The sequence below is a fragment of the Acinonyx jubatus genome, chromosome B2 (genome assembly GCF_027475565.1).
Source record: "Acinonyx jubatus isolate Ajub_Pintada_27869175 chromosome B2, VMU_Ajub_asm_v1.0, whole genome shotgun sequence".
In the NCBI taxonomy this organism is placed as follows: Eukaryota; Metazoa; Chordata; class Mammalia; order Carnivora; family Felidae; genus Acinonyx; species Acinonyx jubatus.
Window position 1 is genome coordinate 117,623,979 of NC_069385.1, and position 17,254 is coordinate 117,641,232.

Consider the following 17,254-nt stretch of genomic DNA (forward strand, 5'->3'; position numbering starts at 1 on the left):
ACACGCCTTGCTGCCCCCACCCTGACCAGACCCGCCGCTGCTGCCTCCGAGCCTCTGAGTCCCCACGTGCTCCCCACCCCCTCCTCCAGACCACTGTCCTGTTGGGAGTCATAGCTGCGCCCCTCACCCGCACATCTAGGGCCCGCCCACCTTTTTGTCTCTCCTAATGGAGGTGCTTACTCATACACCCGCCCCTGCAACTTACCAGCCTGCTACCTGCTTCCCTGAAGTGTCCATATCCCCCTCCCCAGGGGGACCCTGGCCACAGAGCCAATCAGGCTGGACTGTCCCAGCCGGGGCAGGGCTGTCACACAGAGAGGGCTACAGCTCCCTATGAGCGTGTCATAAGCTAACATGCCACAGAGCCCCCAGGACCTTCCAGCCCACCGCACCATGTGACAGAAGGCCCCAGGGTGAAGGTGGTCTAGGGGCCAGGCACCAAAGCAGACCAGCCCAGGATTTGTGTAAGACACGGCTGGGCCAGGCCCTGCATCCTAATTGTGACCTCTCCGCGGCCCTGGCGAGTGAGGAGGGCTTGGAGCAGATTCGGTGAGATTTCTCAAAGGAAGACAGACGTTTCCTCCTGCCAAGAGCCGGGGCCGATGCAGGGCTAAGGCCCCCGTGACCTGGAGGACAAACCCCTCAACGTGGTGGCGTGTGGTGAGACTGCAGGCCACCGTGGAGGGGCCACTTCCCGCAGGCTGTGAGCAGGGACGGTCCGGAGCAGGGAGTTGGGAGCAGAGGAACAGAACAAGCTCTGAGAAGAAAGGAGAGAAGAGGTATCACTGGTGATTACAGCCCAATTTCTGAGCCGTTTCTGTTTAGTAAGGAGACAGGGGAAAGTACAGTAATTTTCTTCAATGAAAACAGGCAACAGAATTCCCTTTGCCTCCTTCCCCTTGCAATTAAGCCCTTCTCTGCAAATGAAATGATTTGGTTTTCATGGGGACTAATTTAAGCACACTTGGAAGGGCCGCTGAACTTTTTGATTGCAAACACCAGCACGTGCAAAACAGAACCCCCAGCATCGATGCCAGGCTGGTGAGGGGGGCCCTGACACGGAGCCCGGGGCTTCGAAGGGGCGAGGCGGGCTGAGCCCCGGGGTGGGAGTCCAGCTCTGCCCCTAAATCTGTGACCCTCTCCCTTCTCCAGCCTCCATCCCTACATCACAGGTGAGGGAGCAGAACTGGAGCCCGGGGGGGGGGCAAATGGTCTGACACACCTGGGGACGACAATGAGCTGAGGATGTCACACGCTCTCCGCCACCCCTCCCATCAAGCCCTTTGAATCTGGGCTGGCTCTGTGACTGCTTTGACCAGAGAAAGATGGTCAGGGGGACACTGGTCAGCTCCAGCCCGAGGCCACCCGTGCGGCCCAGAGCCACCACGTAAAGTGGCCCAGCTGCCCTGCCGGAGAGACCTTGTGGGGAACAGATGCCCACCTGCCCCCAGCTGGCACACCAGATGCCTCAGTGAAGCTGCTTTTACCAGTTCCCACCCAGCCTGCCCAAATGGCAGGGTCATGAGTAAGTGCATGGTTGTCCGTATTATTGTTATTACCACCTTTTAATATGAAACAGTTTGAGATCCACAAGAAGATGCAAAAGTAGTACAGAGATTTCTCATGTACCCTTCACCCAGCTCCCCCCAGTGACAATATCCCACAAAACTGTGGCACGTTGTCAAAACCAGGAAATTGACCTCGATACAATACTAACTCAGGCATGACTTTATTTAGATTTTACCAGCTCTTTTTTTCAACTTTATTTATTTATTTTGAGAGAGAGAACATGAGCAGGGGAGGGGCATGAAGGGGTGGTGCAGAGAATCCCAAGCAGGCTCTACACTGCCAGGGTGGAGTCCAATGCGTGGCTCGAACTCATGAACTGAACTGTGAGATGGTGACCTGAGCTGAAACCAAGGGTTGGATGCCCAACGAGCCACCCAGGCGCCCCCAAGATTTTACCAGCTTTACATACACTTCTTCTGTGTGTGTGTGTGTGTGTGTGTGTGTAGTTCTATGGAATTTTGTCACATGAAACCACTAAGTTTTGGGATGGTCTATGACTCATAATGAATAGCTGATCCAGGTATGGACAAAATCCCCCAGGAGTGTGTATCATCACACAGACCCTTGCGTGGAAGTAGAAGAACATTCTACACTAGACTCAGAGAATGAGCGTCCGAGTGGTCTGACGGGAACACAGGACGGCCCTGAGGGACAGGAGCAGCTAGTCTGCAGAGTAGTCACTAAGGCCACTTGCCAGAACTCCTGGCACTAGGAAAGATGAGGCTGCCTTACTCCCTTTGAAATTAGGCACAGCCACGTGACTGGCCTCAACCAATGAAATGCTGAATGGAAGTGACAAGGGGCAAGCGGAGGCAGAAACGTTAAGACCAGCACGCGATCTGTGATCTCTTTTCTTCTGCCCTGGTGTGATGCTGCAGCTGGGGCTGCTGCCTCAGCCTGGGTCCCGGAGCGAGGGTGGCTGGAACCAGAATCCCCAGCTGACCCCCAGTGCAGTAGCGTGAGCAAGACCTCAGTGTAGGTGGGTAGAAGCCGCTGCCAAGCATTGGGGGTGGTTTGTTACTCACATCAGCTACCTGATGCAAGTAACTAGCTTCTGCCACCTTCCCTGAGGGAAGAACAAACAGTTGCATGAGGGGGGCTATAGGAATATCCTCTGTGTTCCAACAGCCAGTGCCTGGAGGCTGGGGAATGGACTAGAAGATTCCGGAAGGTCTGTCTAGACCCTGGGATCTTGTTCATTCCATTGAGGCAATGTCTGGCAGGCTCTGTAGTGAAGGTCTGGATCTTTCTGAGCTGGCTAGCCCTGCTATGCAATTACCGCAAAGAGAAGGCCTGGGGTCCCGTGAAGAGAAGGATCAGAGGAACATCACTCAGTGGGCACACGGGCAAGAAGGAGATCTCACCCCATGCAGTGGTGCTGACTCCACCATTGGCAGCCACAGCCAAGAGGAGAAAGAGCTGCGCCTTCAGGCACCGCGACTTGTGTGTTTAGCAGCAGAGGGAGGGCCACACAGCTGTCCAGGAGAGCCCCGGCCCATGCTGGCTGGACCAGCCTGGCCCCAAGCTCGGTGGAAGAGGCCAGTGGGCATGGCCAGGTCAGAAGCTCTTTAAACAGAGGCCAACGGGGGTGAGGACACGTGGGTGTAGCCAGAGCGTCCCATCCCCCACAGGGACACGTGCACGGCAAGCGGCTGCTGAGTGCTAAACCCCCTGTGGGACACAGGTGCCCAGGATCCCCACCAGGATCCAAGTGACTGAAAAGGGCTGACAAATCTCAGCCGGAGGAAAGTGTGTGCGTGTGCGTGTGTGTGTGTGCACGCGTGTGTGTGCGTACACACACATGCCTGTGCACGCTTGTGCTCCAGCCACCCAACGAGGGGAGGGGGCTTCCTCTGAGACAAACACGCTCCATGTACTTTATCAGATTTGCAGATGCCACACAGCTGGGGGGGATGATGGCAAATACACCAGATGACAGAGCTGGGATCTAAAGAGAAGTTGACAGGCCAGAGCGATGGGGTGGATCTAACGAGATGAAACTTAACAGGGACGAACGTGTTTATTTCGTTTTATTTATCTGTTTGTGCCCTGCCTCCATGCACAGAGGAACGGGGAAGGAACAGTGGCTCACAGGCAGAGGTGAAATTACACTGCTCGCAGGACCACAGACCTGACTGCACAGACCCGGGGTTGGGGAGGGGGTCGGGGGCTGAGCTCCAGGGTGGGCTTGGGGGTCTAGGGATGATGGTCGGTTCTACAGGCAGCAATGTGGGGTTGGTCTGAGGCTGCATCAGTAAAGGTATAGCATCTAGGTTGAGGAGGGTAGCGGGGACTGGGGAGCCAGGGCACCTGAATCTGAAGTCCGGGGTGGTCAGGCTGTCCTGTTGGGCAGCAAAGGCCGACCTCCCTCCATGCCACCCACCTGTAATCCATCTCTCCTTTCCTCCTCGGGCCAGGGAACCGTTAGGGCAGCCTCACCTTTCAAACATGTGCCACCAAGAGTCAGGCCTGGGCCTCTGAGACATTTGCGGGGGACACATGTGGGTTCTGCCCAGAACCTTCTCCACTCCCCACTCAAAGCTGCCAGGACTGGGCTGGGAGTTTCAGCAGCTTGGCTGAGGCTTGGGAATGAGATGCCTCTCCCCTTGATAGGTACCTCCCAGTTTCTCAGAGGGGTCTCTTACTGGCCTATTCTCTTGACTTTGGCTGGGGACAAGATTCAACAATAAGATGGTCACTTGCTGCAAACATCATAAGGGTGTGGGGGGTTCTGAGGCCTTGTGAGTATAAGCCTCAGGGAGACAAACCGTAGCTCTGTAGGAGAAAGAAGGTCCTCACTATTTTGAGTCTTGGGCTGCCTCGAAAGGTAATGAGTCTCATGTTACTGGAGGTATGTAAGCAGAAAAACTGAACAGGCACTCAGCAGAGATGCTGGCACGGAATGGATGGATGGGACTAGATGAGTTTGAAAGTCTTGCCCTACACTGAGATGCTTTTCGTTAAAGCTTGACCGAGTTTTTCATCCATGGGAATCCTTCTAAATGCTGCTCCCTGGGGTTTCAATAGTAAGACAAGGAGCTTAAGGTGGCAGCCAGGGATGAGGGTGTCTGAGTACGAATGAGGGCACTGTGGCCACAGAAGGTGGCCAGAGGTCATCAAAGGAAGGGAAAGACTCCAGACCCCAGGTAATCAGAGTGTCCTGTGTCCCCCGCCATGCAACTTCTCACCGTGCAGGGCTGGCCAGAGCCCAGGAAGCTTCTCCGTGTCCCCTCTCTGCTCCTTGTCCTTTGAGGGGTAATGAAGTCTGCACCCCCACCCCTGCCCTCAAGCACCGCTGACACCCCACCAGAACCTGGTGGGCCAGGCAGGGCGGGGCCACGGGCCTGCAGAAGGATGCCACCCCCACTGCCACAGGCCCTGCCATCCTGCCAAGGGTCAGTAAGAGACCAGGCCTGGACTGGCCTCCCAAGTGCTGACTACTGGGGTCCTGCCAGCCACCAAGGAGGGGCATCAGGTCCTTGAGCAAAATCTGGTCTGGAGGGAAGAGGAGCAGTAGGAATAGACCCCCCCCCCCCCCACTGTGTCACCACAGACTCACCCATATTGCAGACACGGGCCCCCTATCTCCTCCCCTCCTCTCCTCTCTTTGTGAGAAGATACCTGGGGGAGAAGGCTCTTTCCTTACCCCTTAGCTGTCCAGGAGGACTTCCTGGAGGAGGAGTGAATCCACTGCAGGTTCTGGGGAGAAGGTGTAAGCTTATGTGGGGCAGCAGGGCTTCGGGGAAAGGGAAGAACAAGCTGGAGGGGGGAGCCAAGCAGAACGCAGGGATGAGATGGGGATATCCCTAGCTGGCAAGGGCATGGACTCTGGCTTTGAAACCCAGGTTCTGTGAGTACTTAGGCGACACACTTCCTTGGAGCCCGGGCTTCCCATCTGTATAACGGGGATGACCCAGGTACCAACCTCACAGGCGTTGAAAGGATTAAATGACATGTTATACGGCACCTAGTACATAGACAGTACATGGTGATGATAATGATGAAAATGTGTGACTCTAGGGGCCCCTGGTGGCTCCGTCGGTTAAGCATTCAACTCTTGATTTGGGCTCAGGTCATGATCTCCGAGTTCATGGACTTGAGCCCCACGTTGTGCTCCTCGCTGACAGTGCAGAGCCTGCTTGGGATTCTCTCTCTCTCTCTCTCTCTCTCTCTCTGCCCCTCCCCTGCTTGTATATGTGCTCGCTCTCTCCCTCAAAAATAAATAAATGGACTTTTTTTTTTTAATGTGTGACTCTAGGGGTGCCTGGGTGGCTCAGTTGGTTAGGCGACCAACCTTGGCTCAGGTCATGATCTCACAGTTCGTGAGTTCAAGTGCCACGTCGGGCTCTGTGTTGACAGCTCAGAGCCTGGAGCCTGCTTTGGATTCTGTGTCTCCCCTCTCACTACCCCGCCCCTGCTCATGCTCTGTGTCTATCTCTCAATAATAAACAAACGTTAAAAAAATTTTTTTATTTTAAATAAAATGTGTGACTCTAGAGGGTGTGACTATAAACAGTCACCAGTATTCAGACTTCAGCTACTACAAAGAACTTTCCTAAGAAGCAGAGCATCTCTGCCTAGAACAGGCTACTGCATGAGGTGGTGAGCCCCCCGTCCCTGGAAGTATTCAAGCACTGGTGTTCTGGGGAGGGATGCCTGTGCAGGGATGGGTGTGTGTGAAGATGGCCGGCAGGGGTCAGCAATACAGCAGGATGGAAGGGAGGGGTGGTCAGAGCCAACCCCTGCCCCCCCCCACCCCCCCGGGCCCAGCTCTGGGGACAGCAGTGAAAACTGGATCAGGCTGCCTTGTTTCCAGGCAGACAGGATCCACAGGATCTCGCCCAGGCTGTGGCGTGTCCTGCAAAGTCAGGTCAGAGTCCTGACACCCAGCAGGCTGGGCAGGGGTGATGGGAAAGGAGAACTCTGAGGCTTCCAATGAGGATCCCTGAGGCCAAAGGCACAATGCACCTGAGGGGACTCTGGGCAGACTGGAGAGGCCAGAACAGGGTGCTGGCAGCCCAGGATCTGAAGCTCGAGGTACAGGCCTTCAGAAGGGTCATTCGGGTGACCAGAGCTGGGGCCTGCTCGCCAAGCCATCTCTACCCAAGCCTCCTTAGTACTCTGTCTGAGGGCTGAGGCCTTCTTCCCTTCTCTTTTCCACAGTGGGGCTGACAGTGCCTATCACACCCCACCCCCAGTGCTGAGCCCTCCCTCAGCTCCACCGGGGGCCTCCCAGGGCTAGGAGACTGAGGATGAGTAGACGGGCTGGGGAGGGCCAGGGACTCAGCCATGTCCCCAGACCCTATCCCAGCTGGTACAACCAGAGATCCCTAAAGATGGTGCTTCTCCCTCTTCCCCCTCCAGGACCAAAGAGTGGGGCCTGTGATTGGGCTGCTCTGGGAGAAAGGCAGCAGAGTGGGGCAAGGAGTGGGCAGGAAGGGGAGAGCCTAATATGTCCCCTGCAGCCTGTCCTGGTGCGTGAAGCCCCCAGTTGGCTGTTGGGGGCACCCACCTGGGGCTGAGGGAGGGTGAGGGGTTCATTCCTTCACCTGCCCACTGAGGCCTCCCACTCAGGGAAAGCGGCTCCAGTCTCCACTGAGGCAAGGGGAGCTAGGTCCAGGTAAGAGCTGACGTTGCATAACAGTGGTCACGACACTCGGATGTGGCTGGTGTCCTCTGCCCAGCCCCAGATCCACGGAGGAGGTGCAGGTCCCTCCTGGCTCCCAGAGTGCCCCCCACCTCCCTCTGGGGAGGGTGTACCAGGACAGAGCAGGACAGGGGGGAGCCTGGGGCTTCAGGGAGGCTCCAGGGACACAGGGAAGCTTCCCTGACAAAACCAAGCCAAAGCCAAAATAAATAAAACCTCTCCTAAGAGAAAAAGGTCTGAAATTCCACCATTAAAGATTCATTCCTTTAGCTTAACACTTTGTCCTTTTTAAAAATGCAAACCTATCAGAGCCTCACCTACAAGTAGGTTTGTCAAAGGAAAGAGAGAATGCCTAGCATCCGTGAGGAGGCCAACGGAGAGCAGCAGTGGGGGTGGGTTTCCCAGGATTTACTTTACTACAAAGCTACAGAGCTTTGGCCCAGGGCCAGCTCTAAAGACACCTACAGGGGAAGGAAGCTGAGTGTCCCGGTGCTGTTCCCGTGTCCAGGGAGTGAGACTGGACAGAAGAGACTCATACCCCTCCAACCAAAGACACCTTTCACATAGGCACACGCCCCCACGAGCGTGTAAACATGTGTACCTGTGCACATGGGCAATCATGCCCCCCACCCCCCATCACCACACCTACCCTCCAGGTCCAGGAAAACTCTGGGCCCAGAACACCTGTTGGGGAGGGGAGGGTGGGGTCTCTGCTGTCCCTCCCAACACCCCCCCCCCCCCGGGGCGGTTGCCTTGAGCTACATCCCGCCAAGCAGTTGCTTTCTGGTTTAGGGTCAAAGCTTGCAGCCAGTGAGTATTTATGGAGGTTTTGCAAGAAGGTGCTGACATCTGAGAGGCGGAGAGATTAACCCATTAGATCAACCCATTATCGAGGGTGAATTTTTCACATTAACAGGTGCCTCAGAGCTCCTAAGGCATCCCTCCCGCCCTCCCTGAGTGTTCAGCCCGTTCCACCTGGACGAACCCTCCTGCACCAGTTATTTCTTTATAGGCTTCAGCAGGGCAAGGGGAGGGGGCCACTTTGGCACATTGGGCCAAATATACCTGGTGCCTCTTCCTTCCCTTCTTTCTTCTTTTTTAATTGTGGGAAAATATCCTCTCCTTTGAAAGTAAGTTTAATTCTTTTTTAAAATTTATTTATTTTGAGAGAGAGCTAGTGCACACGTGCGTGCGTAAGTGGGGGAGGGGCAGAGAGAGAGAGAGAGAGATCATGACCTGAGCCGAAATTAAGTCGGACCCTTAACCAACTGAGGTACCCAGGTGCCCCTAAGTTTAATTTTTATAAAAATAACACACGGGCATCATTTTTAAAATCAAATGGTGTTTCATGGTTGGTACATAGCAGGTGTCCCATGAATGAATGAATGAATGAATGAACGAACGAACAAAAGAGGAACCCCTCTTGATGTTTCTCCAGTTCTTCACAACAGGGGCACCTAGTGAGAGAGGCAAGGAGCATTCACATCTTGCCTAACAGGTAAGGAAACTGAGGCTCAGAGCCGTGGTTAGGGGTGTTAGACAAAATGCAGGCAGCCCAGGCCAGGGACTTGACTGAGGTCATCTGCAGTTTGGGTCTAGACCCAAGCCCACCCCTGCTCTGGACCCTCCAGTCAGCTTGGGGCTGCCCTTCCCAGCAGAGCCCTAGGGCCACCGTGTTACCCCAGCCTGGGAAGGTGAACTGGCTTCTCACATAGCAGGCCTAATTTTATCTGCTTCTTCAGAAGGGCTGGAAAGAGTGCCAGAGGAGGCAAGGTCAGAGGGCCAGGGCTTTGGGGGCGAAGCTGGTCCAGGGCTGCAAGGGACTTCTCCAGCCCCAGAACCTGGGGTCCGAGCCTCCAACCTGGTCTTTCCTAGAAGGGCAGGCACCAGGTGGCCAGCTGGGCCAAAGTAAGACCAGAGGTGAGAGGGGAAGTTTGCAGGGCCTTGTGGGATCCATATGGCCAGGTCCTCACTGCACCTCACCTGGCTCACTGCTGTACCCCAGAATCTCAGTGCCTCCCAGGGGCTTCTCAAGGAGAAGTACATTGAGTTGGGAGCCAGTGCCTCAGTCCTCTCATCCATGAAATGGAAATAATAATGGCACTTCTGTTACTCCATTACTCTGGGTGACTGGAGGGTTAACTAAATTGAGAGAATTAGGGTCTGTCTACAACAGTGCCTGGCACATAACAAGGGCTTCATTTGTATCTGCTGATGTTGCTATTCCAAACATCATGATTTGAGCCCCTACTCTCACCCCTAGGCCACACAAGCCTCCCCCCTCCCCGTACCCCCTGGGGCTCCAAGGTCCTCCCAGCCCCTCCCCTCGTTGTCTGTAGCCTTCTCCTGGGGCAGGGGAGGGGGAAGGGGGAAGCAGCCTGCAGAGAACAAACTCCCTGACCACCAACACCCCCAGGCCCTGCCTGCGTAGGGATGGCTGCCAGGGGACAGGGTGGGGACAGACCAAGGACGGATGGCCACTCCAGCCCTGCTTGCCCGACTCAGCAGAAACCAGGGCCGGCAGTGATGGGCTGGCGGCCCCCAGCTGCAACCAACTTCATTTTCTGTCACAATTAAATGATCGCTCGAGTTTGCTCACGCTCACTTATTCAATTACCTTCTTGGCCCTGAAGGACTCACAGAGAAACAGCCATAAATAACCCACATCAGCCAACCCCCCAGGCTGTCATCCCTGCACATCACTCACTGGCCCAGGCCGGACTTGTCTGCGAGCCCAGGACCATCGCCGCGGGCGTCCCTGTCCCCCAAGTCAATCCTCCCCGGCTCCCATGGCCCACATCCGAAAGTCAATCCCTAGCCTGAGAGCTGGCAGATCTGGGCCCCTCCTGGCAATACATGCCCACCCGTGTATCTCTGGGGGCCGCTTCCTCCTGCAGGCCTCTCGTTCTAGGCCTCTGTCATCTGTGAAATGACAGAAAATTCTATGTGAGTTGTGAAGTATTACCCTTGTAGGAAGCTGTGGTCCTGGCTTCACAGTCAAAATGTGGGCACGATCAAAGGTGAGACAAGGTGTCCTCTCTACCTGCCTGCACCCCCACCTCCTCTCCAGGCCCCTCCACTCCAGGCTTCCACACGTGCCCTGCTCTTCTAGCCGCCATGCCTTTGTGGGTGCTTTTCCCCTTGCTGTTCCCTGCATTCACTTCTCTTCCCTGCGTTCGCTTCTCCACCCTTTACGGTCCAGCTTGGATTCCGTCGCCCCTGGAAGGCCTGAAGTCTGCCCCCACGGCAAGCATAATGACCTCTCCCTCCTTACACTCCCACAACATCCTTTTTGGTTTTTTTTAATGTTTTCTTATTTTTGAAAGAGAGAGCGTGAACAGGGAAGGGGCAGAGAAAGAGGGAGACACAGAATCTGAAACAGGCTCCAGGCTCTGAGCTGTCAGCACAGAGTCCGATGTGGGGCTCGAACCCACGAACTGTGTGATCGTGACCCGAGCCGAAGCCGGACACTTAACACTGAGCCACCCAGGCACCCCACTCCCACAGTATCCTAGGCGCTTGTGTGGTACCTACAGGTTCTGCACATGGGAGACTATCCCAGGATCAAATATTCTGGGCCGCTGTGCCCATAACCATGTCAGGGTACGAATCTCACTTCAGGGTTGGCAAGTGTAGTCACTGTGGTTCCCCTCCCTGAGTCCCATCTGCACAAGGTCTAACCATTTATAATCGTAACAGTAGCCAATATCTTGGAGGCCTTGTGTCACACACAGTGCTAATCGGTTTTTACTTGCATTATCTCATTTAAACACTACAATAACCCTAAGAAAATTATCCCGGCTTTGCAGATGGGGAAACGGAGGTTCAGTAAGGTTGAGATGCTTGTCCAAGGTCCCATCACCAGGAAAAGGCTGGGCTGGGACTCAAACCCAGGTGTGTCCACACCCACAGTCCACAGTCTTTGCCTGCTCTCTGCCCGTTCGGCAAGAAGAACTAGCCGTCTCCGGACTTGGGTTCAAGTGTGGCGTGTGACTCTGGGCACCTTTCTGCTGTAGCTTCTCTTTGTCTCTCACCTTCTGTAAAATGAGAAGATTGTAACAGGTGGCCTCCGGGGGACCCTCCAGCACAGATGCTCTGGGATTCCACTTCTTTCTGTGAAGCACGGCTCTAACCAGCCCAGTGGAACCAACAAAGCCGGAATGGGCTGGGGGCTGGGGTGGGGGGGGGGGTGCGGCGAGCTCATCCTCCAGGAATGTTCTGGGGAGGGGCCCGGGCACGTTCCGGAAGCAGGTGGCAGGCTGCCTGTTGTCTGGAGGAGGACGGTTCTTGAGCCTAGCAATGGTGGCAAAGTTCTGTGGGCACTCACACGCCGGTCAGGGTCCTTCCTCTTATGGCCTTTGATGCCCGCCCCCAGGGAGGCCTGCTCAGCTCGCCTGCGACTACAGTCGTTTAGGAGCAGAGGAGACACGCACCGCAGTACTGACAGCACTGGGTTCTCCGTGCCACACGTCAGCTCCTTCTCCCGAGAGCTGTCTTGGGAAGGCGTCCTCTCTGAGCCTTGGCCAGATGTGAGCTGGGGAACGCGGCCAGTAACGCCGCGCTGTGGGGAGAGCCAGCCCCAAGCCGGGTTCCCAGCAACACCTCCTCCTTGTCACCTCCCCAGCCCATACCTGGCCCGTGGGCTTGACGGGGAAAGTGGAGGGATCACCCTGTGCTTTCCCCCCTTGGCGTGGGGATGTGGCCTTGCATCGGTGTGTGTCTGTGGGGCTGTCTGGTGAGTCAGAGTCGTTAGGAATGGGGGCCCTGAGTTCAAATCCCAGCTCTGCCACTTAATAGCTGTGTGACATGAGGCCTTTCTGAGTCTCTGTTTCTCAGCTGTGAAACAAGAGTAATAAGGCCCCTCTCTCACAGGGCTGCTGTGAGAATCAAATGAGGTAGAGAGAGAGAGAGAGAGAGAGAGAGAGAGAGAGAGAGAGAGTGTGTGTGTGTGTGTGTGTAGAACAGGGAGCCACCATATACCTGAATGTTTGCTGTCCCTGCAGGTGGTTCTGGTGGCTCCCTCAGCACCCCCCACTGCCCTGAGCCAGCGCTCTGACCCCCGCCCCAGCACCTGGCTGGCATCTTGGGTGTTCCTGATGCCACTCCCAGTCCTGGTTGATGACACCCCGCAGCTTCCTAGTCCAGGAGTCCATCTGACTTACAGAAGGTGTCACGCCTGCCCCACCGTGTCCATCTCCTCAGATTCCAGGCTTCCAGGAGGCAGGTGGAGGTCAGTAAGGGGGAAGTGCTGCCATGGCCTGGTCCCTCCTCTCTGAGGGGTCTTAGCTCATCAGCCATTTGGGAGCCCAACACAAGCCCAGGCAGGCTCTGGGACGGGGTCCCAATGCCCAGGCTAGAAGTTGCCAGGTGGGGCCAGGAGCTGAGCGCCGGGTCGGGCCGGGTCGCACTCGATCCTCTGCGAGCGGCCAGCCACCAGCCGTGAGCCCTCCTCCAACTGCAAGGGGCTGGACAGGGGCCTTACTGTGTGTGCTCCATCCTGAGCTTTCCAGGGAACGGGGCGGCAGCTGATAGGAGGCAGCTGACCCCCAGAGGGCCCAGGTCGCTGCCATCCAGGGAGGCTCTGGACGACTGGGGGGCAGGGGAGAGCAATGTGTCCATTGTGAAGGAAGCCAAGGCGCTCCATCCCTGAGACCTTGTTCCGGGATTCCCTTCGAGGCACCTGTGACAGGTCCCTCAGTGCCCAAGTCTCTGGGAAGAATCCCGTGCCCCTGTCCGCCCCAGAGCACCCATTGCCAAAGGCCCACTAATGAGGACATACTTGTTCAGCCCAATGCGCTCTGCCATATCAAGGCGCTCACACACCCACACATGGCCTGAACACAGCACAGTGAGAACAAGAAGTACCAGTAGAAACAGAAAAGGTGATGAGAGAATGTGAGAGAAAAAAGAAAAACCAGAGACAGAAAAAGCCAGGACAGCGTAGGAAACAACCAACAGGCAGGAAAAGGAGGAGGAAGAAAAGAGTTTGTTGAGAGAATCACAAAACTGAGATGCCTTCCCTCTCTGAGCCTCAACATCCGGTCCTGGAAAATGGGTCTCCTCACAGAGCGGAAGTGGGGGAGGGTTGGGGAGGGGCCAAGGAGCGGAAGAGGAGAAGGAAGGAGAGGGCGGTATGCCAACCTGGGGTGTGGCAAGATGGGCCCGGCGCAGGGGAGTAGGGGCTCTTGCTGGAACCCGGGCGGGTCAGCAACAACCGCAGCAGCCACGATGTTGATGCCATGAGAAGGGGGTGATGATATGTCCTGGAACATGTTGGCTCTAGAGCGGGAAACCTGGGTCATGGGGGCAGTAGAGGGAGAGGGGGAGGGTGACTGGGCCATGGAGAGCAGGCAGGGCCTCCATGCCCAAGGCCAGGAAGAGGAAAGGCACCCCTGATACCAGCTGTGGTGGCTCATGAGCCCACACACCCACAGTTGTGAAAGCCAGGGCGTCGGGAGGCTTGAGAGGGAAGTCGTAGACCCAGAACGAGTTCATTCATTCATTCATTCATTCATTCACCAAACGGGTACTAGGAAGCTGGCACTGTGCTATATGCTGGGGACACAGTGTGAAGCAACACGATCCCCATCACTGCCCTCATGGAAGGGAAACATGCGGGGAGCAAATAATCACATAAGTAAGAGTGCAACTGTATCTGGGACGAGTGCTTCGAAAGGAAGGTCTTGGGTAGCAGACCATGTCAGAGGGGTCAGGGAGGGCTGCTTGGAGGAGGTGACACTTGAGCTAGCGTTTGAAGGGGGAAGAGGAGTTAGCCAGGCAGAGAGGTGAAGAAAGGGCATCCTAGGCAGAAGGGACAGCAGGTACCAAGGCCCCGCACAAGGTGTGGCTAGACCACAGAAGGCGAGGGTGCACCCCGCGAGATGGGGCTGGGGAGGTGGACAGGGCTGTGTCCCCCAGGGGTAGGGGCAGGGCTTTGGACTTTATTCTAAGGACAGGGAGTCACTGAAGTGACAGGACCTGGACTGTCTCAAAGCATCACTCTGGGGAGAATAGATTGTAGGAGCAGGGGTGCAATGAGAAAGGAGGGTACCGTGAGGAACCACCAAAGTCACCATGGGAGATGGCAGGGCAGCGGGCCAGGGTGGTGGCTGTGGAGACACAGAAAAGGAGTCCAGTTTGGGACTTGAAATTTTACAGGATGTGATGATGGATAAACTGCCAGGGAATGCAGCAATGAAGGAGGAGGTCCTAAAACGTCAGTCGGGTATGGGGGGTGAAGGGAGAGCACCCTGTGGCCTAGAGCCAGCAGGGTGGCTGTGTGCTTATGAGCCCCGGGCATTTTCTGCCTCCAAATGGTGGCAACCAAGAGCTGACCTGGAGTGCTGTGTCCACAGAGGGGCCCTGTGGGTCAGGGCTGATTTCCTAAAGGAGAGGCAGGATCAGGCCCAGAGGGTGGGTGGGGAGTTGTCGTGGGGGCAGAGGTGGTCCCAGACATGGCTGTAGAAGGAGGCTTAGCTGCAAGCATCTTGCAGGCGAAGCTGAGCTTCAGAAAAATGAGCATGAAGAGAATTTGGCCGTAGTCATAAACGGAAACAGAGTGGCTCATTTGATTGCATAACAGAAAGCCCCAGATCACCGGCTCTGTGACCATAGGGCCCTGTGCATTTTGTTTACTGCCATGTGTCTCAGATTACATAGTAGGGGCTCAAGAATGATGTGAAAGAAACACATGGAAAGGAAGTTGGTATGGAACTTTGCTCTTCACAACAACAACAACAACAACAACAGAACAAAACAAGAAAGCAAGTACTGGGACGCAGTCAGACCCAAGGCCCTGGGTTTGGCTACTCACTGGCCCAATGGCTCAGGTGGGAGGTCCCTTCTCCTCTACCCCCAAGGGCCTACGGGCTCAGCCTTGTGTTGATTCTAGGGTTCCCAGAACAGGGATTTGAGTCCAGTAGATGGGAATGGGGAGGTGCGGGAGAGCTGGGGGGAAAGGAGGTCATACCCTCTTTCCCAGGGCCAGGTAACCGGAGCCCAGCACATAACTGGGCAGCGTGAGGGACTGAGCGCACAGGAGGCTCGCAGGGCAGCCTGACCATCTGCCTTCCCTGGTGAAATGTGATCTGCTGCCCTGGGGAGCAAGGAGGGGCATGGGATCCACACCCCATTAAACCCAGCCTCAGCGTGCCCAGGAATCCCTGTCATGCCTCCAGGGCGCTGCCCTGTCTGGGTATGGGGGAGGACTCAGGACGGGGATAGGAAAGGAGGTTGGCCGCAGGAAGGGCAGCAGAGGGCAGCCCCCAGGCTTGCTATGGCCTTCCCCTGACACTCTGTCCTGTGCTGCTAACCCATCTGTCCAGCAGCTCCTGCATGCCAGGCCCCAGGATGGGCACACGGCACACCGCAGGAATTGTGACAGAGGGTCCTCTGGGACAGGGGCCAGGAGACCAGCATTCTAGTCCCGCCTCCTCTCCCATTTTGGCACCTTATCAAAGCCTGTGGCTCACCCGCTCCATGCGTGAGCAGTGATTGAGGAGATTGAAAAGTCATCGTGGCTTAGCGCTGCAGCAACAAATCTGGGAGAACCCTGTTAGAACCAGGAGATAGGTGAGGGTGCCCGGAGGGAAGCAAGGACCTGGGGGATGTTGCCTGGAGTCAGAGAGAGGCTGGACCAGACCAAGGGGCAAGCTGGGCCTGAGGGGTCTGGGCAGAGCCCCCGGCTGGAGGAGGCCGAGCCCACGGCTGTGGCTGAGCCTCAGGGGCTGAGTGCCCACACTTGGAGAAGCCTGGGCAGGGCCAGCCTAAGGTCCTGGGCCAGTGGGGCACCCAGTGCCCCAGACAACGGCAGCCAGAAGTCCGGGGTATGAGTCGCCTGAAGGGCAGACTTCAGATCTTTCTAATACTTGGTCCAGAGTCACTCAGACATGAGGCCTGACGCTTAACGAGCCCCTGTCCTTTACCCACACCCCATCTCTCCCCATCCACATGTCACCAGACCTTGTCAAACCTGCCTCAACATCTCACGAACTTACCATTCCCTTCCACTCCACTGCCTCTTCTCCCCACCACGCTGGACTCACCCGGAAGGCAGTATCTGGCAGCCTCATAACCTGTCTGCCCATCTTTGATCCACTCCTCCTCAAATAAGAATGGATGTGCTCAAAACACAAACCTGAGCCTGGCCCTTTCTGATACAAAGCCCTTCTGTTTCTCCTGAGAAGCTCAGATTAGAGGCCTGTGAGACCCACCTCCCTCACTGCAGACTCACCTGTCATCACTCCCCACCTCTCTCATGCTCCAGTGCTCTGAGTGCCTCCACCTCCCTGACTACCCTCTTCCCTGATGCCTCTGGGCCTTTGCACATGCTCTCCCTTAGCTAGAGTGCTCTTCCCACCACCCTCTCCCCACCCCAACCTGGATGACCCCATTTGTCCTTCGGGTCTCTGATGGCTACTTCCTCCAGGATGCCTTCCTTGCTCCCCCCAAGGCTGGGTGAGGGGCCCCCCCTAAGCTCCATGTTCTCCCACCAAATGCATTGGGATTGCCCTTCAACCTGCTGAACACCCCTTCCTCCACCCCCACTGTAATCCCCTGTCAAGAGTCATGGTCTGGCAGGTTCCTGGGTCAGCCTAGCGGAGCATCCGGAACAGAAGGGCCTCCAAAACTACTCAACTGTCTTCAAGTTGATTGAGTGTTGATGAGCTGACTGTCTTCCTACATGACTTTCCCTCTCACTGGAGGCCACAGCATGGGACAAACTGGCAGTGGGGAACAGGCTGGGGGAACAGAGAAGAAGGGAAGGGAGAACACGATCCCCTAGCCTAGCCTTACCTCCAGGAGTAAAAAAACAGCCAGGGTCCTTACGCAATTGGCCCTTGATGCACAGGGCCTGCCATCCAGGCAGCGGAGCAAAACACTTCTCTCTCAGACCTCTCCTCTTCTTCCTCCTCTTCATCCCCCCTCCCTCCTAGGCCCTCAGGCCCTGCTCAGAGCAGCCATACACCAGCTGACAGCTGGGCATGCCAGCCCCCGCCAGCCCTTCCCGAGGGTCAGGTGACCTCCGTTCCCCAGGGC